The 23,962-nt window shown below is 41.3% G+C and overlaps 1 long non-coding RNA gene across 1 annotated transcript; it reads right to left on the bottom strand.

Moving 5' to 3' along the window:
• Nucleotides 1-8,118: 8,118 nt before the first annotated feature.
• On the bottom strand, nt 8,119-21,321 carry LOC104845523 (uncharacterized). Its single transcript, XR_010323291.1, has 3 exons — nt 18,581-21,321; nt 16,973-17,099; nt 8,119-9,312 (listed from the first exon to the last, which is right to left on the bottom strand). It is a non-coding gene; the product is annotated as an uncharacterized LOC104845523 (long non-coding RNA).
• Nucleotides 21,322-23,962: the final 2,641 nt, after the last annotated feature.

The raw sequence follows: 23,962 nt of genomic DNA, 5'->3' as shown, positions 1-23,962 counted from the left end.
CCATTCAGTATTGAATTCACTTCCCTTGTGACATTAACTGTAGAAAATGTTCATTTTCTTGTTACTTTGGACATTCTGCTGTTGAGTTTGGCATGTGATTTAAACTACATAAAGCCTAACTCCTTGTCCTCTACAGAAAATTTAAATTGGATAACCACTTGATGTTTGGATGAGTCCCATTTTTAAGAAAAAGTAGGACAGGCTTATGGTGTTGAAAATTAATCGTGAGGCTAGGAGTGCAGTAAAACCAGGGAAATCCAGAACCTGTGAAAGGTGAAAACCTGTATGAGAAGGAAAACTCAGATATATTGCACTAAACAGACAGTGATAGAAAAGTGGTAAGACTGCAGCCTCTCAAAGGTGGAAAACTTGCTAGACCCAGAAAAACAAGGCAGTCCCATTAAGTTCTGGCTCTCACAGGTTTCACTGTATATGTAGTAAGGTGATTATCTTAACTGCGCCTGAAGCAATGCCTGAGAAAGATCTGTGGAAGAGTTAGGACCCAAACCCAAAATATAAGTGTTATGTCTCACCATTCACTGTCATTTGAGGCCACATGGAGTTTTTAAAATGTCCTAGCACTGGACAGCTGAATTGTACTCACATTTAAGAATATTTCCAGACCCTTGTGCTACTTACTATATGCTCTATATTAACCTGTAGCAAGATTTCTGCAACAGGTTTGGACTCATCCCTAGGAACTATTCCAGGAATCTTGTTGTTGTTGGGTGCCATCAAGATGATTTTTGACTCTTAGTGACATCATGGGACAGGGTAAAACTGCCCCATAAGGTTTCCCAGGCTGTAATTTTTTATGGGAGCAGATCATCAGGTCTTTCCCCCCATGGAGTGATTGGGTGGGTTCAAATTGCTGACCTTTTGGTTAGAAGCCAAGCGCTTAACCGTTGCACCATCAGAGCTCCTTGGGCAACTTCTGAGGCTGTCCTGTTTGAGGGGAGTTCCTCATTGAGTTTCAACTTGGTAGTACACATGTCCCTCTTCCGAGGATAGAAGTATATGTCAAAAGATTATCTCTTTCCCAAATCTTTGACACAGGCATTGTAATGTGGACAGCCAAGCAGGCCCTGAAATTCAGGGCATTAAACCTGAGGTGACACAGATTGAGGGTTAATAACGTTTCACTTCTAAAGCACTGGTGTCACTAGAGGTAGCAGCACTATTTAATGAGAACTTGGGTAGTAACAGGAACCATGTGCTATGAGCTTTCCAGCTCATGGGACAATGGTTTCACTGCTCTTACACCTCCTGATTTAGTTGGTGTGATCATTAAGGTCATGCATCAACTTGGCTGGGCTATGATTCACACTGATTTTGCAGTTATAATGTAGTTTGGCAGTTGTCATGGATTGAATTATGTCCCCCCAAAATATATGGCCATGATTCCCAGTATTGTGTGATTGCCCATCATTTTTTCATCTGATGTGATTTTCGTATGTGTTGTAAATCCTAACTCTATGATGTTAATGAGACAGGACTCAACCTACAAGATTAGTTGTGTCTTAAGTCAATCTCTTTTGAGATTCAAAAGAGGGAAGCAAGCAGAGAGACAGGGGGACCTCATACAACCAAGAAAGTAGAGCCAAGAGCGAGCATCCTTTGGACCCGGAGTCCTTGTGCTGAAAAACTCCTAGACCAGAAGACTGATGACAAAGGCCCTCCTCCAGAGCTGACACAGAGAGAAAGCCTTCCTCTGGAGCTGAATTCAGACTTCTAGCTTACTAGACTGTGAGAGAATAAACTTGTCTGTTGAAGCCATCCACTTGTGGTATTTCTGTTATAGCAGCACTAGATAACAAAGACAGCAGTCATACAATGTGATCACATCCAAGATGAGATCTGATATAATGGGATCACCTCTATGATGGGATCTGCAATGAGTAGCCAATCAGTTGAAACAAGTTTCCTTGGGGATGTGGCCTGCATCGAATATAGGTGGAATTTCTCTCAAGGTCTGTGGGCTTTTGCTTGCTCTGAGTCCTGTGGCTGGCTTGTCTGACCTCCAATTCTTGGGACTTGAGCTAACAGCTTACCTGCCGATCTTGGGATTCATCAGTTTCTGCAGCCTGTGAGCCAGGGCCCTGCTGTTTGGCCTGCTAATCTAGGGTTCACCAGCACCTGGAACTATGTGGGTCAGGCTGACCCAGGGGCTTGGGACTTTCCAGCCTCTACAACCATATGAGCCATTTCCTTGATATAAATCTCTACATATATACACTTTACTGGGTTTGCTTGTCTACTCAGCCTGAGATTTGGTACCGAGAGTGGTTCTAGAGAAACAAAATTATAATGGTGACTTTTCTAAATTGGTTTTCAAGTCTGGTTAGTTTAAAAGATGTTGATGACTCTGCTTCCAGTAGTAAAAAGAGCACTGCTAATCCATGGTGTGAGGTGGCAATACAAATATGCAAAACGTCACTACCAGTAGACCAGGCAGTGGTGAGCAGCAAGGTTCTCGATGACTGGATGTTTGACACCTTTCTACAACTTTGTCATAATGAGAAGTAAACTAGTTGGTTGGTTCTACTCTCATTAGACAAAATAGTGAAAGTGTTGAGCTCAAGTGTTCAATGTTCAAGTGCAACATAAACAACCTCAAAGTTTCCGCTTGTGCCTTGGGAGAAAGTCTTATTTCTTATAGCAAGAGAGCTGATATTGCTGAAATCCAAACCCAGAGTCTCATCCTAAAAGTGGCTGAATTACAACACCGAGTTTTCAGCCTGAGTGGTGTCTGAAGTTAAAGGGCATTGATTGGGAAGAAATGGGATCCTGAAACTTGGGATGGGGGCATATGAGCAGATAATCAGAAAGCTGGGGACACTGATCCTGAAATTTGGTTGAATCACTTCTGCCAAAAAAACCAGCCCTCTCACTCCCATCTGAAGAGATTATTCCATTTGACTGCTACGCCACCCATCCCAGGAAACCATTAGCTTCTCCACCCCCATATGATGAGATTAACCCACTTGTGTCTGAAGATCCCTTGCTTGAGTCATTGCTGGAACACTGCCTGAGGCAGATGCCTTACAATGCTGAATGTTCTCAAAACACATCCTGCCCAATCCATTTTGGCTTCTAGACCTATAACTAGACTTAAGTCTCAGTGAGTCCCAAAAGGTGAAGTACAAAATGTGACCCAGGAGGAGATACGCTGTACTCCAAAAGAACAGCTTGACTTTTCTAATATGTACAAATGAAAACCTAGGGAATGTGTGTGAGAATGGCAATTAAGGGTGTGGAATAATGGTGCAAGGAACATATAGATCAGTCTGAGTTTATTGATATGGGCCCATTAAGCAGATTCTTCAGTGTTTCAGCTCAAGAAGTTAGGAAAGGATCTAATAGTTAATTTGGTTGAGTTGCTGAAGCATGGACTACACAGTGGCCTACACTAAATCAAGTTGAAGTACCAGCTCTACCTTGGTATACTACAGACAGTATCTAAACGCTTAGGCAAATTAGCATGCTAGAGTGGATTTGTCAGGTTAGACCCACAGACCCACACATAGAGTTCCTAGAGGACGCCACCTTTTACTACAGCAGTGAGGAACAAATTTGTGAAGGGAGCTCCTGCATCCTTGAAGACTACTGTGACTGCTTTTATGTAAGTCAGATCTGACAGTGGGAAATGCCGGAAGTGAACTAAGACACCTAACTAAAAAGGGGCTGATCAGGCCTTGTGGCGTTAAGGGCCAAATGGCGGCAGTCAACTGACAAAGACAAGATGGGCATGGTTACCATAACGGGCAGCAGAGTCAAAGTAGTAATCAGAATAGTCTGACTTGTATGGACTTATGGCATTGGCTACTTAGTCATGGTGTCCCTAGGAGTGAAATAGATAGGAATCTGTGTAGGTGGGAGAATTCTAGGTGAAGTCAACAGAAGCAGAAGAACTCTAGGTCAAGTGAACAGTAGTCTAACTCAAATTGCCAGAACAGAAAGTCATGGCCCCTCAATCAGTTTCCAGACTTGAGGAAGTTTACATAGCCACGCCCCCTGAATGAAGAAAAGGCCAGGTCCCCTTGAGGAAGGACTCTACTGCACTGCCAAAAACGTATACTCTTAATCTTTCTCCCAGCCTTCCCCAAAGGGATCCATAGCCTTGTACTAGAGTGTTCACTGGGGAAAAGGAAATAGACTTTTTGGAGATTACTGGATACTGGCTCTGAACTGACACTAATTCCAGGAGACCCACAACATCACTTTGGCCCACCAGTTTGAGTGGGGGCATATGGAGGTCAGGTTTTTAATGGAGTCTTAGCTCCTGTCTGTCTCACAGTAGGTCCAGTAGGTCCCCGAACCCATCCTGTAGTGATTTCTCCAGCTCCAGGATGTATAACTGGAATATATATATTCAGCAGTTGGCATAATTCCCACATTGCATCCCTGACAACTGGAGTAAGAGCAATTATGGTAGGAAAATAGTAAGCCAAAAGCAATGCCACATTCCTGGAGGGACTGAGATTACCGTCACCATTAAGTTCTTAAAGGATGCAGGGGTGGTGATTCCCAACACATTCCCATTCAACTAGCCTATTTGGCCTGTGCAAAAAACAGATGGATCTTGGAGAATAACAAGATCTTGGATTACGGAAAGCTTAATCAGGTGGACTCCAACTGCAGCTGCTATTCCAGTTGTGGTTTCATTGCTTGAGCAAATTAATACATCTCATGGTACCTTGTATACAGCTACTGATCTGTTAATGCCTTTTTCTCCATACCGTTTTGAAGGATCACCAGAAGCTATTTGCCTTCAGCTGGCAAGGCTAGCAAAATACCTCCAGTGTCCTACATTAGAGCTATATCAACTCTTCAGCCCTATATCATAATTTAATATGTAGGAACTTGATCACCTTTCCTTTCCAGAAGACATCACACTGGTCAATTGTATTAATGATATTGTGCTGATTGGATCTAGTAAAGAAGTGTGACTCTGGATTTGCTGGTAAAACATTCGTGTGCTGTCATTAGGTGCCGTCAGTTCCAACTCATAGTGACCCTACATATAACGGAATGAAACGCTGCCCCATCCTGTGTCATCCTCATGATCATTGTTATGCTTGAGCCTATTGTTGCAGCCACAGTGTCAATCCATCTTCTTGAGGGCCTTCCTCTTTTTTGCTGATCCTCCACTTTAAAAAGCATGATGTCTTTCTCCAGGGACTGGCCCTCCTGGTAACATGTCCAAAGTATGAGACGATGTCTTGTCATCCTCCCTTCTAAGGAGCATTGTGCATACTTCTTCCAAGACAGATTTGTTTGTTGTTTTTGCAGTCCATGGTATATTCAATATTCTTTGCCAACACCACAACCCAAAGGTGTCAACCCTTCTTTGGTCTTCATTATTCACTGTCCAGCTTTGGCATGCATAAGAGGTGACTGAAAACACCATGGCTTGGATCAGGTGCACCTTAGTCCTCAAAGTGACATCTTTGCTTTTGAACACTTTAACGAGGTCTTTTGCAGCAGATTTTCCCAGTGTATCGTTGGATTTCTTGACTGCTGTTCCCATGAGTGTTGTGGATGCAAGTAAAATGAAATCCTTCACAACTTCAATCTTTTCTCTGTTTATCATGATATTGCTTATTGGTTCAGTTGTGAGGATTTCTGCTTTATGTTGAGGTGTAATCCATACTGAAGGCTGTGGTCTTTGATCTTCATCAGTAAGTGCTTCAAGTCCTCTTCACTTTCAGCAACCAAGATTGTGTCATCTGCATAATGCAGGTTGTTAACGAGTCTTCCTTCAATTCTGATGCCCAGTTCTTCTTCATATAGTCCAGCTTCTCGTATTATTTGCTCAGCATACAGATAGAATAAGCACGGTGAAAGGATACAATCGTGACGCACATCTTTCCTGACATTAAACCACGCAGTATACCCTTATTCTGTTCAAACAACTACCTCTTGACATCATGCTTGGTAGAGGGTCAGTGAAAAAGAGGAACACCCTTAACAAGATAGACTGACACAGTGGCTGCAATAATGGGCTCAAGCATAACGATTTTAAGGATGGCGCAGGACTAGGCAGTGTCTTGCTCTGTTGTGCACAGTAGCTATGAGTCAAAACCAACTTGGCGGCACCTAACAAGTGTCGCTCAGTATTTTGCCCATAGGATGGTTCAATATTGCAACTCAAGTCTTGAATTTTTTCTTCAGATCATCTTGAGAAATGCTGAGTGTGTTCTTCTCTTTTGGTTTCCTGACTCCAGGTATTTACACATTATAATACTTTGTCTTCTTGAGCTGCCCTTTGAAATCTTCTGTTCAGTTGTTTTACTTAGTCTCATCGACACGGACTTCCACTCATGAAGGCCAACTTGGCTACAGCCACTGCTAAGTGTCCAATCTGCCAACAGCAGAGACCAACACTGAGTCCCCAACATGGCACTGTTCCTCGAAGTGATCAGCCAGCAACCTGACAGCAAGTTTATTGGACTGCTTCCATTATGGAAAGGATAGTGTTTTGTTCTTAATGGAATTGACACTTTGGATATGGATTGCTTTCCCTGCACACAATGCTTCTCCCAAAACTACCACCCATGGACTTACAGAATGCCTTATCCACTATTACGGTATCCCATACAGCATTACCTTGAATCAAGAGACTCACTTCACAGCAAATGAAGTGTGGCAATGGGCCCATGCTCATGGAATTCTCGGGTCTTACCATGTTGCCCATCATCCTGATGCAGCTGGCTTGCAAGAATGATGGAATGGCCTTCCAGACTCAATTATGATGCCAGTTAGGACGCAATACCTAGGGCAATGTTCTCCAGGAGATTGTATATGCTCTAAGCCAGTGTCCAACATATGGTGCTGTTTCTCCCATAGCCACGATTCATGGGTCCAGAAAGCAAGGGGTGGAAATGGGAGCAGCACCACTATTACCCCTAGTGACTGACTCGTAAAATTCTTGCTTCCTGTTCCCATAACCCTAAGTTCTGCAGGTCTAGGCCCAAAGTGAGGAATGCTCCCCCTCGGAGACACATTGATTCCATTGAGCGGGAAGTTAAGAATGCCATCTGGCCACTTTGAGCTCCTTATGCCTTGATCAACAAAGGGAACTGCCATATTGGGTGCTGTTATTGATCCTGATTACCAAAAGGAAACTGGATTAATACTACATAATAGAGGTAAAAAAGAGTATGTCTGGAATGCAGGAGATCCCCTAGGGCATCTCTTAGTACTACCATGCCCTGTGATTAAATTCAGTGGAAAGCTACAGCAATCCAATTTCAACATGACTACTAATGGCCTGGACCCTTCAGGGATGAAGTTTTGGGTCACCCCACCAGGTAAAGAACTAAGACCAGCTGAAGTGCTTGCTGTGGGCAAAGGGAATATGGAATGAGTGATAAGACAAGGTAACTGTAAATACTAGTTATGACATAACCAATTGCAGAAACGAGGACTGTAATTGTTATTTCTTCCTTCTATGTGTGCATCAAATGTTTTTATTTTCTTTACTTACAAAACATAAGGTGTAAACAGGGCTAGTGCATCTTCAGTTGTACATGTGTTAATTGTATTATGTTAGGTGTAGTATGACTTTGTAATTGTCTTTAATCAATGATTATGTTTGGTTTAACGAAATCTTTATAGGTGCCAAACTGACAAGGGGTGGACTCTGATTCTCAGTGGTTTGGCAGTTGTACAATGATGCGATCACCTCCATGATGTGATCTATTATAACGTGACTACCTCTATGAGTGGTTTGCTGAGTAGCCAGTCAATCGAAAGGGAGTTTACTTGGGGGTGCAGCCTGCATCCAATATAGGTAGACTTTCTGGCACGGCTTGTGGGCTTTTGCTTACTGTGGATCCTGCCATTTGGTTCCTATTCATCTGACCTCTGGTTCTTGAGACTTGTGCTAGCAGGTTACCTGCCGATCTTGGGATTCATAGGTTTCCACAGCCTGTGAGCCAGAGGCCTGCTGTCTGACCTGTCTTGGGTTTGCCAGTCCCTGCAACTATGTGAGTCAGGAGAAGCCCCCAGCCTGATCCAGGGATTTGGGACTTTCTAGCCTCTACAACTGCATGAGCCATTTCCTTGATATAAATCTCTATATATTTACATGATTTACTGGTTTTGCTCCTCTAGAAAACCCAGCCTAAGACACTTGGTTTCTCTCCATTTTCAAATTAAAAAATGGATTCACTGCCATCCCATTTTTTCAGTAAACGCTTCAGACATGGTGAATAAATTGTTCTCTAATACAGAGTTTATTTATACTTGTTACCAAGAACTGGACAGTGAACTATTTAGAATATTAACATTTTGAAGTTCACTTAGCCTTTGTTAATATCCTCCAGTATGAGTTTGCTCATGTTGAGTAAGGACTTCCCATCGAAAGGACTTCCCACATTTATTGTAATCAAAGGGTTTTTCACCAGTATGAATCCTCTTACGCTGACAAAGTGATGAAGACGTGTTAAAGGCCTTCCCAGATGCAAGGCATTCAACGCGTTTCTCTCTACTGTATGTTCTCTTATGAGAACATGTACTGAAGGCTTTACCACATAGTGGTATTCATAGGGTCTTTCTCCTTCTTGGGAAGGGAAAGCTGCAAGCCTCAGGTAAATATCCTCCCACAGTCCTTACATTGAATAGTTTTTCTCCAGTGTGAATTCTCTTATTTTCAATCAGGGAAGGGACGCCTAAAAGAAATTATTATTCGTGGGTTTTTCTCTAGAATGAATTTTCTGATGCCTAATAAGCTATTTTTTTTTTAATAAGCTACGCATTTGGTGTGAAGGCTCCGCCACATTCTTTACACTCATAGGGTTTCTCTCCAGTATGAATTCTCTGGTAATCAACGAAGGAGTAGGAATGGCTGAAGGTCTTTCCACATTTGCTGCTTTCATGGAACTTTTCTTTAGTGTGAGTACTGTGATGCCGAGTAAGATGTGTCATCTGGCTGAGGGTTTTCCTACATTATTTATGTTCATAGGGTTTCTCACATGTGTGAATTCTCTCATGCTGTTTGAGGTGTGTCCTCTGACTGAAGGATTTACTACATTCGTTACCCTTATAGGGTCTCTCCCCAATGTGAATTCTCTGATGCTGAACGACAGCTGAGGGACATTTAAAGTATTTCCCACACTCATGACACTGGCAGCACCTCGTCTTTAAGAATTTTCTGAGGAAGAGTGAGGTATGTATCAGTGCAGTGAGTTTTTCCATAATCATGAAAAGTGTTGCTTGCTTTCTTCATCACTATTTCACATTGGAATGTTTCTTCTTTAACTCTCTTCTTTAGAAGTATTTTCTTGCTTTCTTACCTTGATTTGCTATCTGGAAATAAAAACATATACATATTAGTATTAAAAAAAAACCCAAATCCTCCATGAGCAACTGCCTCTATGAGCTCAGCAGAACTGAATGGTGCCTGTCTACCATTACTGAACACTTTGATCACAGATTCCATAGAATTCTGACCAAATGTGAGAAAATGCAGAACAAAATTTCAAATTCTCATGGAATCCAGACTTTCTGGAGCCATGGAGGCTGGATGAAGTCCCAAAACTATTGCCCTGAGATAATTTCTAAACCTTAAACCAAAAATATCCCCTCAAGTCTTCTTAAAACTAAACAATTGTTTAGCTTATCTAATAAAGAATGTCTGTCCCCTGAGCATTATGCTCTTTTAAGATATATCCAAAATGGGATCAAAATGACAACAGCAACTTAAACGATTAGATAGGAAACTTAGGGAGCAGTGTGTTCACGTTAACAGAGGAACAATCCCAAAAAAGAGGATGACAATGGTTGCACAACTTGAAAACTTGTTCTTCATTCTCCTTTGATCCAGGTGGGTTGAGACCAACTGATGCATCTTAGATGGTCGCTTGCTAGCGTTTAAGACCCCAGGCGCCACTCTCCAATGTGGGATGCAGAACGTTTTCTCAATAGATTTTATTATGCCAATTGACTGAGGTATCCTCTGAAACCATGGTCCCCAAACCCGTGCCCCTGCTACGCTGGGCTTTGAATCATTGTTATTGGTTTAGTCTAGTTGTGCTGACCTCTCCTGTATTGTGTGTGGTCTTTCCCTTCACTTAAAGTAGTTCTTATCTACTAATTAGTGAATATCCTTCTCCCTCCCTCCCCGCTCTCGTAACCATCAAAGAGTATTTTCTTTTCTGTTTAAACTATTTCTCTAGTTCCTATAATAGTGGTCTTATACAATATTTACCCTTTTGCAACTAATTTCACTCAGCATAATGCCTTCCAGATTCCTCCATGTTATGATATGTTGCACAGATTCATCACTGTTCTTTATCAATGCATAGTATTCCCTTGTGTGAATATACACCATAATTTATTTATCCATTCATCCATTGATGGGCACCTTGGTTGCTTCCATCTTTTTGCTATTGTAAACAGTGCTGCAACGAACTTGGGTGTGCATGTATCTGTTCGTGTAAAGGCTCTTATTTCTCCAGGATATATTCCAAGGAGTGAGATTGCTGGATGGTATGGTAGTTCTATCTCTAGCTTTTTAAAGAAGCGCCAAATCGATTTTCAAAATGGTTGTACCATTTTACATTTCTACCAGCATTGTGTAAGTGTTCCAGTCTCTCCACAACCCCTCCAACATTATTTTGTGTTTTTTTTTTTTTTTGGATTAATGCCAGCTTGTTGGAGTGAGATGGGATCTCATTGCAGTTTTGATTTGCATTTCTCTAACGGCTAATGATCCTGAGCATTTCCTCACATATCTGTTAGCTACCTGAATGTCTTCTTTAGTGAAGTGTCTGTTCATGATTTTTTGCCCATGTTTTAGCTGAATTATTTGCCTTTTTGTAGTTAAGTTTTTGCAGTATCATGTAGATTTTAGAGATCAGGCGCTGACTGGAAATGTCAGAGCTAAAAACTTTTTCCCAGTCTGCAGGTAATCTTTTTATTCTTTTGGAGAAGTCTTTGGAGGAGCACAGGTGTTTGATTTTTAGGAGCTCCCAGTTATCTAGTTTTCCTCCTGCATTGTTAGTAATATTTTGTATACTGTTTATGTCATGTATTAGGGCTCCTAACACTGTACCTTAATTGATATTCCATCAATTCCTGGAGCCCTGTTTTTTGCCAATGCCTTCAGAGCAGCTTAGATTTCTTCCTTCAGTACCATCAGTTCCTGATCATATGCTACCTCTTGAAATGGCTGAACATCAACTAATTCTTTTCGGCATAATGACTCTGTGTATTCCTTCCATCTTCTTTTGATGCTTCCTGTGTCATTTAAAATTTTCCCCATAGAATCCTTCACTACTGCAACTGGAGGCTTGAATTTTTTCTTCAGTTCTTTCAGCTTGAGAAACACCGAGCGTGTTCTTCTCTTTTGGTTTTCCAACTCCAGCTCTTTGCACAAGTCATTACAATGCTTTACTTTGTCTTCTCAAGCAGCCCTTTGAAATCTTCAGTTCTTTTACTTCATCAATTCTTCCTTTTGCTTTAGCTGCTCGATGTTCGAGAGCAAGTTTCAGAGTCTCCTCTGACATCCAACTTGGTCTTTTCTTTGTCTTTTTAATGACCTCTTACTTTCTTCATGTATGATGTCCCTGATGTCATTCCACGACTCTCCTGGTCTTTGGACAGTAGTGTTCAATGCGTCAAATCTATTCTTCAGATGATCTCTAAATTCAGGTGGGAAATACTCAGGGTCATATTTTGGCTCTCATGGACTTGCTCTGATTTTCTTCAGTTTCAGCTTGAACTTGCATATGAGCAATTGATGGTCCGTTCCACAGTCGGCCCCTGGCCTTATTCTGACTGATGATATTGAGCTTTTCCATCGTCTCTTTCCACAGATGTAGTCAATTTGATTTCTGTGTGTTCCATTTGGTGAGGACCTTTACATAGATCAACAGGTAGTTGTTTGGGCAGAACAAGGGGATACTGACTGGTTTAAAGTCAAGAAAGGTGTGCGTCAGGGTTGTATTCTTTCACTATACCTATTCAATCTGTGTGCTGAGCAAACAATACGAGAAGCTGGACTATATGAAGAATGGAACATCAGGATTGGAGAAAGACTCATTAGCAACCTGCATTACGCATATGACACAACCTTGCTTGCTGAAAGTGAAAAGGACTTGAAGCACTTACTAACGAAGATCAAAGACCACAGCCTTCAGTATGGATTGCACCTCAACATAAAGAAAACAAAAATTCTCACAACTGGACCAATGAGCAACATCATGATAAACGGAGAAAAGATTGAAGTTGTCAAGGATTTCATTTTACTTGGATCCACAATCAACAGCCATGGAAGTAACAGTCAAGAAATCACAGGACGCACTGCATTAGGTTAATCTGCTGCAAAGGACCTCTTTAAAGTGCTGAAGAGCAAAGATGTCACCTTGAAGACTAAGGTGTGCCTGACCTGAGACGTGGTATTTTCAATCGCATCATATGCATGTCAAAGCTGGACAATGAATAAGGAACACCAAAGGACTGACGTCTTTGAATTCTGGTCTTGGCGAAGAATATTGAATATACCACGGACTGCCAAAAGAATGAACAAATCTGTCTTGGGAGAAGTGCACCCAGAACGTTCCTTAAAGGCAAGTATGACGAGACTGCGTCTTACATACTTTGGACATGTTGTCAGGAGGGATCAGTCCCTGGAGAAGGACGTCATGCTTGGCAGAGTACAGGGTCAGCAGAAAAGAGGCAGACCCTCAACAAGGTGGATTGACACAGTGGCTGCAGCAATGAGCTCAAGCATAACAATGATTGTAAGGATGGCGCAGGACCGGGCAGTGTTTCGTTCTATTGCGCATAGGGTCGCTACGAGTCGGAATCGACCCGATGCACCTAACAACAACGTTGTCCCTATTTTTTCTTCCATGATCTTTATTGTTTTAGATTTTATATTTAGGTCTTTGATCCACTTTGAGTTCGTTTTTGTGCATGATGTGAGGTATGGGTCTTTTTTCATTTTTTTTGCAGATGGATATCCAGTTATGCCAGCACCATTTGTTAAAGAGACTGTCTTTTCCCCATTTAACTGATTTGGGGCTTTTGTCAAATATCAACTGGTCATATGTGGATGGATTTATGCCTAGATTCTCAATTCTGTTCCATTGGTCTATGTATCTGTTGTTGCACCAGTACCAGGCTGTTCTATCGTGGCAGTATAATAGGTTCTAAATTCAGGTAGAGTGAGTCCTACCACTTTGTTCGTCCTTCTCAGTAATGCTTTATTTATCCAGGGCTTCTTTCCCCTCCACATGAGGTTGGTGATTTGTTTCTCCATCTCATTAAAGAATGTCATAGGAATTTAGATAGCAATTGTATTAAATCTATAGATTGCTTTTGGTAGCATAGAGATTTTTACAATGTTACATCTTCCTATCCCTGAGGAAAGTATGTTTTTCCACTTATGGAGGTCCCTTTTGGTTTCTTGCAGAAATGTTTTGTAGTTTTTTTGTATATATAAGTCTTTTACGTCTCTGGTAAGATTTATTCCTAAGTATTTTATCTTCTTGGGGGATACTGTAAATGGTATTGATTTGATGATTTCATCTTCAATGTTCTTTTTGTTGGTGTAGAAGAATCCAACTGATTTTTGTATGTTTATCTTGCAACCTGATACTCTGCTAAACTCTTATATTAGTTTCAGTAGTTTTCTTGAGGATTCCTTAGGGTTTTCATGTCATCTTAAGGCAGTAATCTTTACAGAAGCAGATCACCACATCTTTCTCCCATGGAGAGGCTAGTGTGTTTGAACCTCCAACCTTTCAGTTAGCAGCTGAGTGTTAACCACTGTGCCACCAGGGTTCCTCATCTTTTCCACATCCTTGTTAATTACCCTAGTAATAAAAGGCAACAATTTTTAAGTTCAGAATTAAGGTAAAATGTAAAATGCAAAAATAATAAGTTTTATGTATATTGGCCTATAGAGATGACACTGAGAGGATCAAGTTGCAGTGAAGAGTGCAGAAACAGATTTGTTTTGTGAAAAGAAGAAACAGCAAAATGCTCCCTGGGTGGATGTACCTGTGGGTTTTGTGTGTATTTGTATGGAGAAAGATGTGGCCAAACACTTACTATAATTTTACCATCAGTCCTTTAGGGTAGTGTAGATGGAAACATGAGTAAGGAGATTAACAATTTTATTTTTATAGCACGCCATCAAATTATTTGAGAAAAGGAACACGTCTTGGTTTTATAAGTTTATAAAATGTTTTATAAAATTTTCACAAGCTCTAATTAGCTATTAGGCAGGTGGGTGGCACAAATAGTTAAGCACTTGACTACTAGCTGAAAGGCTGGTAGTTCAAACCCGCCCTGAGGTGCCTTGGAAGAAAGGCACGCTAATCTGTTTCCATATGGTCACATCCTTGAAAACCCTATGGAGCAGTTCTACTATGTAACACATGGGGTCACCATGAGTCAGAATGGACTCAACAGCCACTACCAACAAGAACAAAAAATTAGCTATCAGGCCCCTGGTTGGCACAAATGGTTGCACTTGACTACTAACACAAAGGTTGGTTGTTTGAACCCACCCAGCAGTGCCACAGCGAAAGGCCTGGCAATCTACTTATGTAAAGATTAAGCCAAGAAAATCCTATGCAGCAGTTCTACTCTGTAACCCACGGGGTCACCATTAGTTGGAATTCACTAGACATCAATGGGTTTGTTTTTTTTCTTTTTAATTAGCTATTAACCACCCAAACAAACCATTTCAAGAATGAGCAACATTTACAAAAGGACACAAAAATATACCTATCTGACTGGTATGGATAAGAAGTGATAACAAATTTTAGAGACTGTATAGGCAATCAAGAGAAGCAAAACAATTCTATGAAAGATGGAAGGGGATGGAGCTGAAGAGAGTAGCCAGCACAGAATCACAAAATCCCAGGATGCAGTCATAAAAATGAATCTAAAACCTATGAAAAGGCAAGGAAATATACCAATATTTGCCTCAAGGGGTATGAGCAGTGTCCATCTAGGTGGCATTATTCTTAAAAGAGGAACAGAAATCTGGCAACGGGTGGGACAAGTAAGATTAGAAGTTCAAAAACTGGCAATTGAAGGCTGTAGATGCTATAATTCTAGAGAAGGGTGCAGCAGCTAGGTGTGAAGACACTAGGAGCAATTTGGTGGTGCACTGGTTAAGTGCTTGGCTGTAACCAAAAGGCAGATGGTTTGAACCCATCAGCTGCTCTATGGGAGAAAGATGTGGTAGTCTGCTTCCGTAAAGACTATATAATCTTGGAAACCCTATGGGGCAATTCTACTCTGTTACATGGAGTCTCTATGAGTTGGAATCAACTCGATGGCAACAGGTTTTTTGTTTTTGGTAATACTCCATGGACAACAAAATGCCACTGACTATCAGAGCAACATCTCACTCTTCAGAACTTTCTAAATTTAATCTGAATGTCAACTATAATATAATACAGTGCATTAAAGAGTCTAAAACACCCCTGGAAATCATAAAAGACTCATGCCCATAATGAGGTGTTGTACCCCACTGACCAGCGGCAGGAATGGCTCTGAGGCACAGGTCAAATTCCAAAAAATGAGGAAGTAAAAGCCAGGTTTATCAGATGAGGCTTTATTAGGGAACTTACATACAGAACTAAGCACCAGAAATTTCTTGCCAGATGGTGAAGCATCAAGAGTAACCCAGGTAGAGGTCTGTGCACAATAGTGAGGATACGTGTTTAGGTACTGTCATTACCTAATGCTAACATGCAGGGAGCGTATGCATGGGGGAGTCTAAACAAGGATTAATGGGGTTGTTTTTATACCAATTAATGGGCTTCAAAAGAGCCCTGGTGGTGCAATGGTTAAGCACTTGGCTGCTAACTAAAGGACTGGTAGTGGTTCAAATCTATCAGCTGCTCTATAGGAGAAAGACCTGGCCTTCCCTCTGCTTGGTTCTCCTGACTCAGCTAGCCATGGAGTTCTCGTTACCTTACTCCTCAATATCCAGGGCTGTTCACCTGTTCCAGTGGAGACACTACATCAGTCAGCCTTAGAAATGGAAATGCCTGTGAAAAGGGAAAAAAAATTGCAACTGGCCATTTTGTCATTATTCAAGAATTCAGAAAGGCAGTGGTGGTTCAGTGGTAGAATTCTCACCTTCTAAGCAGGAGACCTAGGTTCGATTCCCAGCCAATGCATCTCGAGCGCAGCCACCGACTGTCAGTGGAGGTCTGCATGTGGCTATGATGCTGAAAGGGAGCCCTGGCAGTGAAACAGTCACTCAGCTAACTGAAAGGTTGGTGATTTGAACTCACCCAGTGGCTCCACAGGAGAAAGACCTGGCAATCTGCTTCTGTAAAGATTACAGCCTAGAAAACCCTGTGTGGCAGTTCAACTCTGTCACGTGGGGTCACTAAGAGTGGGAAATCGACTAGACGACACCTAAAAACAACACGGCGGTAAACAGGTTTCAGAGAGAGACTAGGAAGAACGGTCTTGTGATCTACTTCTGAAAATCAACCAACGAAAACACTATGGATTACAACGGTTGTTCTATTGTGCGTGGCATCGCCATGAATCAGGGGCTGACGCCATGGAAGCTAACAACAACTGCCACAGCAATCAGTATTCCTGACTGACAGTGACAATTCAGTTCTGATTCACAGTGTTACATAGAGGAACTGCCCATAGGGTTTTTCAGGCTATAGTCTTTACAGGGGCAGATGCTGGGTGGGATCAAACCATCAACCTTGGAGTTAGCAGCCAAGTGTTTAACCATTGTGTCACCCACGGCTCCTCAGGAATCAGGATAGGAAGTCCAATACAAGAATGAGCTGGCAAAGTTCAGAAGGACTTCTAAAGGATGGGAAAGAGGAGTTGCCATTTCCAGCTCTACTCTTCATGGGGCATGAAACGAACAAACAAACAAAAATAGAGGTAGTTCCCCCGGGATTTCTGACACAAGGAAGAAAATACACCGGAAAGCTGGTGCAGAATTAGGGCTTAATACACTTACCCAGTTAGACCAGGTTCTGATAGTTCTCCAACATTACAGCCTCATACAAATCCATCTGAGCAGGGTTTAGACAGCCCCACTCTTCCTGGCAGAAGTCAATGGCCACATCTCAGATTGTCCCTGACGGCTGAAAAGGAGAACATGTTCTTACTCACAAGGCTCTAGGAGGAAGAGCAAAATGTTGGCTGTTGGAAAGCAAATACTGTACAGCGGTTGTAGCGTTTACTGTAGTATCCATGTTTTTTCAAATTATACATATACATGTAAAAATGTTGTCTTGTTTACCTTGAACACGTCATTGGGAAAGGCTTATCTCTAGAAAAAGATGTCATATTTGGTGAAGTAGAGGGTCAGCAAAAAAAAGGGAGACCCTCAATGGAACAGATTGACACAATAAACCCATTATCGTCAAGTCAATTGTGACAATAGGTGCGACAATGGGCGCAAATATATAAAAAAATCATGAAGATGGCACAGGACCAGCCAATATTTTGTTCCACCTGGGGTCACCACGAGTCAGAACTGACTTGATGGCAATTAACAGTAACAAAGTACAGACAGGGAAAATAGCCCTTTGGATAGAAAGAAGCATACTAAATTATCCACCAAAACATTAAAACTGGTTATGGAATTATGGAATTTTTCCTTTCTTTTTGTTAGTATATTTTACAGTTTTCTAAAATACATGTAGATTAAATTACTTTACGTGTGAAATGGAAGCCGTCCTCCAATCAGTAAGGAAAAGAGAAAAATCTTCCTTCTTTTAAAAATGTATCCATGATGCATGGCTCATTGCCTTCATGAACAACTGACTCCTTTGTCATGAGATCAGAAGAATTGGAGGGTGCCCAGCTACCATTACTGATAGTTTTGATCAAAGATTCTGTAGAAGAATCCTGATCAAAAGGGGGGAAACACAGAATAGAACTGAAAATTTGGATGGACTCTAGACTTTCTGGAGCCACTGAGGCTGAATAAACCCCTGAAACTACTGCCCTGAGATAATCTTTAAACCTTAAACCAAAATATCCCCTGGTCTTCTTTAAATCAAACAATAGATCCGCTTAATTAGTAAAGAACTCCTACCTTGAGCATCGTGCTCTTTTAAGAACTATCTATACGGGATCAAAATGACAATAGCAACCCGAAAGATTTGACAGGAACCTTAGGAGGCAGTGAGTTTATAATAATGAGGGAGGAACAACTCAGAAAAGGAGGGTGAGAAGGGTTGCATAACTTGAAGAATGTTATCAATGCCACTGTACTGGACATGTAGAAACTGTTGAATTGGTGTATGTTCTGCTATATATATTTTCAACAACAACAAAATAAGTAGATAATTAATTTTTTATAAAGTGTGTCCCTGGATATGGGATTAAAGCTCAGTATACATAAACATCTGCAGTACTCATGAATATCTCTGTCTTACTAAGTGATTTTACTTCATTCTTTTCAGTTCCCAGCATCTTTATTAACTCTTCTTCTTCTACAGTATGTAGCCATGTTTCTGTCCTGTCTAAAATGCAAGAGCTCAAGGCAGTTTGACTGTAGTTCACACACAATGTCAAGGATCTCATGGCAGAAAATAAGGATGAAATGGTAACTCACCTGTGATGTGCCTTCCAGAAGTCCAATTGTCAAAACTTCCTTCACCGGGCTTCTGTCTTGAAGAACACAATTCTGTGAAGGCAGAACTGAGGAGAAATAAGGAACCATCAAAGAAAACACCTCCAATCTGCAGCCATCCCTCTTATCCACACCCCACCTCCTTATAAACATGAGTGCACAGTGTAAATCATCAAAAAAACAAAACAAAAAAAAACCAAAAAAAAGCCCCAAAACAAAAAAAACAAATCTGTTGCCATCAAGTTGATACCAGCTTATGGTGTGACCCTATACATTACACAGTATTCCATAGGGTTTTCTTGGCTTTAACTTTTTTTTTTTAATTGTGCTTTTAAAGTTTACAATTCAAGTCAGTTTCTCATCCAAAAACTTAAACACACATTGTTACGTGACCCTTGTTGTTCTCCCTATAACGTGACAGCACACTTCTCCTCTCCACCCTGTATTTCCTGTGTCCATTCAACCAGCTTCTGTCCCCCTCTGCCTTCTCATCTCACCTCTGGACAGGAGTAGCCCACATAATCTCATGTGTCTACTTGAGCTAAGAAGCACAATCCTCATTTTATGTCTGGTAGTCCAGTCTAATCTTTGTCTGAAAAGTTGGCTTTGGGAACGGTTTTAGTTTTGGGCTAACATAGAGTCCAGTGGCCATTTCCTCTGGGGTCCCACCAGTTTCAGTCAGACCATTAAGTCTGCTCTTTATACTAGAATTTGAGTTCTGCATCCCACTTTTCTCCTGCTCCATCAGGGATTCTCTGTTGTGTTCCCTGTCACGGTAGTGATCAGTGGTAGCGGCACCATCTAGTTCTTCCGGTCTCAGGCTGATGGAGTCTCTGGCTTATGTGGCCCTTTCTGTCTCTTGGGCTCTTATTTTCCTTGTGTCTTTGGTGTCCTTCATTCTCCTTTGCTCCAGGTGGGTTGAGACCAATTGATTCATCTTAGATGGCCGCTTGCTACCTTTTAAGACCCCAGACACCACTCACCAAAGTGGGATGCAGAATGTTTTCTTAATGTACTTTGTTATGCCAGTTGACCTAGATGTCCCCTGAAACCATGGTCCCCAGACACCTGCTCCTGTTACTCTGTCCCTTGAAATGTCTGGTTGTATTCAGGAAACTTCTTAGCTTTTGGTTTAGTCCAGTTGTGCGGACTTCCCCTGTATTGTGTTGACCTTCCCTTCACCTAAAATAATTCTTATCTACTATTTTTTTAATCTAAATAGTGAATACCCCTCCTCCCTCCATCCGCACACTCGTAACCATCAAAGAATATTTTCTTCTGTATTTAAACTTTTTCTTGAGTTCTTATAATAGTGGTCTCATACAATATTTGTCCCTTTTGTGACTGACTAATTCCACTCAGTATCATTTGGCTTTAATTTTTATAGAAACAGACTGCCAGATCTTTTTTCTGTGATGCTGCTGGATGGGTTTCGAACTGCCAATCTTTTTTTTTATTTTTAATAATTTGTATTGAGTTTTAAGTGAACATTTACAAATCAAGTTAGTCTGTCACATATAAGCTTATATACCCTTTACTCCATACTCCCATCTACTCTTCCCCTAATGAGTCAGCCCTTCCAGTTTCTCCTTTCGTGACAATTTTGCCAGTTTCTAACCCTCTCTACCCTCCTAGCTCCTCTCCAGACAGGAGATGCCAGCACAGTCTCAATTGCCCACCTGATACAAGTAGCTCACTCTTCATCAGCATCTCTCTCCTACCCATTGTCCAGTCCCTTCCACGTCTGATGAATTGTCTTCGGGAATGGTTCTTGTCCTGGGCCAACAGAAGGTTTGGGGACCATGACCGCCGGGATTCCTCTAGTCTCAGTCAGACCATTAAGTCTGGTCTTTTTATGAGAATTTGGGGTCTGCATCCCACTGATCTCCTGTTCCCTCAGGGGTTCTCTGTTGTGCTCCCTGTCAGGGCAGTCATCAGTTGTGGCCGGGCACCATCTAGTTCTTCTGGTCTCAGGATGATGTAAGTCTCTGGTTCATGTGGCCCTTTCTGCCTCTTGGGCTCATAGTTAACGTTTGACCTCGGTGTTCTTCATTCTCCCTTGATCCAGGTGGGTTGAGACCAATTGATGCATCTTAGATGGCCGCTTGTTAGCATTTAAGACCCCAGATGCCACATTTCAAACTGGGATGCAGAATGTTTTCATAATAGAATTATTTTGCCAATTGACTTAGAAGTCCCCTTAAGCCATAGTCTCCAAACCCCCGCCCTTGCTCCGCTGACCTTTGAAGCATTCAGTTTATCCCGGAAACTTCTTCGTCGAACTGCCAATCTTTAGGTTAGTACCGAAAGCAAATCATTTGCACCACTCAGGGACCTAGCATAAATCACACCACCTTTAATATGCAATACTGGCTTTCTGAGTTGTGATGCCTCACTCAACATGTATTCCTGGAAGTTGACATTAATGATGATGACAATATCATCACTCACTATTCTGGATGCCTTACATGTATTACCTCCACATTCTGTCAGTGCTGAAACAGCTACTCCTTACTTCCTCTCAATGTCTTTTCCTGGAAAGGGCAGAACCCTGAGACAGCAAATCTGTCTCACTATGGAATGATGAGAGACCAAATCAGCTTTGTAGCTCCTAGGATCATTGTTGTTGTTGGGTGCTACTGAGTTGATCTTGACTCCTGGCAACTCCATAGGGTCTTCTAGGCAGTAATCTTTACAGGAGCAGGTCACAAGGTCTTTCTCCCATGGAGCTGATGGCTAAGTTCAAACTGCTAATCTTTTGGTTAGTAGCTGAGCACTTAATTGTTGTGCTACCAGGGCTCCTTCCCTGAATCATTAAAAAAAAAAAAAAAAGAGAAATCCCTCCTCCTATACAAATTTAAATAATATTCAAAAACCCATAAATAGTTACTAAGCACATAAAAAGGAGTAAACATAATTTCTCATTAGCAAATAGAATTTAATAGGGCAATGACAACTAACTGAAACAAAAGAAGAATCCACCAAAGTAGCAAGATACAGAATTAACATGCAGAAATCAATCTTAATTACAGACAATAGAAGACACAGTGGTAGAAAAAAAAAAAACTAATTTACAGTGGCAAAAAAAAAAAAAAAATCAAGAAATGTGTTGAATTGGCAAATGGTATGTTATATATGGAAACCCTGGTGGTGTAGTGGTTTTGTGCTACGGCTGCTAACCAAAGGGTCGGCAGTTCAAATCCGCCAGGCACTCCTTGGAAACTCTCTGGGGCAGTTCTACTCTGTCCTATAGGGTCGCTATGAGCCGGAATCGACTTGACGGCACTGGGTTTGGTTTTTTGGTTTTGTGTTATATATACATCTTACAACAATAAAAAGTCATCAAGAAATGTACAAAACCTCTATAAGGTAATCTCTCAAACACTTCTGAAAGATACAGAGTAGGCTTAAAAAGACGGAAAGATATCTTTTGTTTTTGGGTAGGAAGACCAAACTTTCACAATGATGTCAGTTCCCTAAGATGATTTAAAAATTTAATGCAGACCCAATAAAGGTATCGCCAAGCCTTCTTATGAAGCCACCTAAGTTCATACTACACTTCATGTAGGCTATGCAAGAATCACTAGGGGAACACTAAAAAGAAAACCTGCAATGGGATATTTAGCCCTGCCAGATGTAAAAACATGTAATTCAAAGTGTAGTGCTGGTGCCCCGTGAAGATTGTAATCAGTGTGACTGAGTTATACACGTAAAAATTGGTGAATTGGGAAATATTTTGTTATGTAAATTTTTACCATAATACATTTTAAGAAAGTGCCGTGCTGGCGCACGAATAGACAGACCAATGGATAAGAATAGAAAGGCCAGATAAGACTCATGCACAAAAAAAACTTCAGTTTATGATAAACCTGGCATCTAACAACACTGAGACTAAGAGGAACATGTCAAGAAATGGTGTTAAGACAATCAGTTAGCTATCTGGGAACAGATAAAATTAGATCCATACCTCATACCATACACAAAAATGCGAAGTGGATCAGGGATCTAAATGTAAAAACTGAAAGGATTTAAGGAGTCTAAACGTAAAGACTGAAAGCATTTAAGTACCGGTAGAAAACACGCTCCTTAGATGCGAAGACATGAGACTTCGTCTCACATATTTTGGACATGTTATCAGGAGGGACCAGCCCCTGGGGTACATCATGCTTGGTAAAGTAGAGGGTCAACAAAAAGGATTAATTGACAGGGTGGCTGCAACAATGGGCTCAAACACAGGAATGATTGTGAGGATGGTGTGGGACCAGGCAGTATTTCATTCTGTTCTACACAGGGTCGCTATGAGTCAGAATGAACTTGATGGCGCCTAACAACACAAACCATAACAGAAAACATGGATAAAATCTTCTGTGACTTCAGTGTAGGAAGTGCCTAATTGTAACTTGAAACCTAGAGACATTAATTTTGATGACTTTTTTCATTGTAAAAAAATTATAAACTCCTAAGAGAACTGACATTATTGTAGAAAATATATGCAACATATATGCTACAGACTGAATTGTGTCCCCCAAAATATATCAACTTGGCTAGGCCATGATTACCAGTATTGTGTGGCTGTCTTCCACTTTTGTGACCTGATGTCCATTTTGTGATGTGTTGTAAATCCTGACCTTTATGTGTTAATGAGAGAGGTGATGGGCATGCACCGGTTAAGTGCTCAACTGCTAACCGAAAGGTAGGTGGTTTGAACCCATGAGCAGCTCCCTGGGAGAAAGAAGTGTTAGTCTGCTTCCATAAAGGTTACAACCTTGGAAATGTTATGAGGCAGTTCTACTCTGTCCTATAGGGTTGCTATGAATCGGAATCAATTTGGCAACTGGTTTTTTTTTTTTGGTTTTATGTGTTAATCAGGGAGGATTAAGTTATGCTGATGAGGATTAGGTTATGTTCGTTATGTGAATGAGGCAGGATTAGGGTGGGACGGCAACACTCTCACTCAGGTCACAGCCCTGATCAGATATAAGGGGAGTTTCGCTGGGGTGTGGCCTACATCACCTTTTAAAAGCAAAGAGAAGGAAGTAGAGAGAAAGGGACCTGACTACTACCGAGAAAGAAAAGCCAGGAGCAGAGCATGTCCTTTGGACCTAGGATCCCTGCGCTGAGAACGTCCTAGACCCAGGGGGAAGACTGATGTCAAAACACATGGAGATCTCCAAGCAACGCTGGGCCCAAAGATGTTGAAAGGAGAAGAGGACCTCCCTCAGAGCAGTCAGAGAAAGCCTTCCCCTAGGGCCAGCACCCTGAATTCGGAAATCTAGCCTCCTAAATTGTGAGAGAATAAATTTTTCTTTATTAAAGGTAACCATTTGTGGTATTTCTGCTACAATATATCACAAAAAAATGGTT

This window comes from Loxodonta africana, chromosome 11 (assembly GCF_030014295.1).
Source record: "Loxodonta africana isolate mLoxAfr1 chromosome 11, mLoxAfr1.hap2, whole genome shotgun sequence".
NCBI classification, from domain to species: domain Eukaryota; kingdom Metazoa; phylum Chordata; class Mammalia; order Proboscidea; family Elephantidae; genus Loxodonta; species Loxodonta africana.
This window is presented reverse-complemented; position numbering and strand designations above follow the sequence as displayed.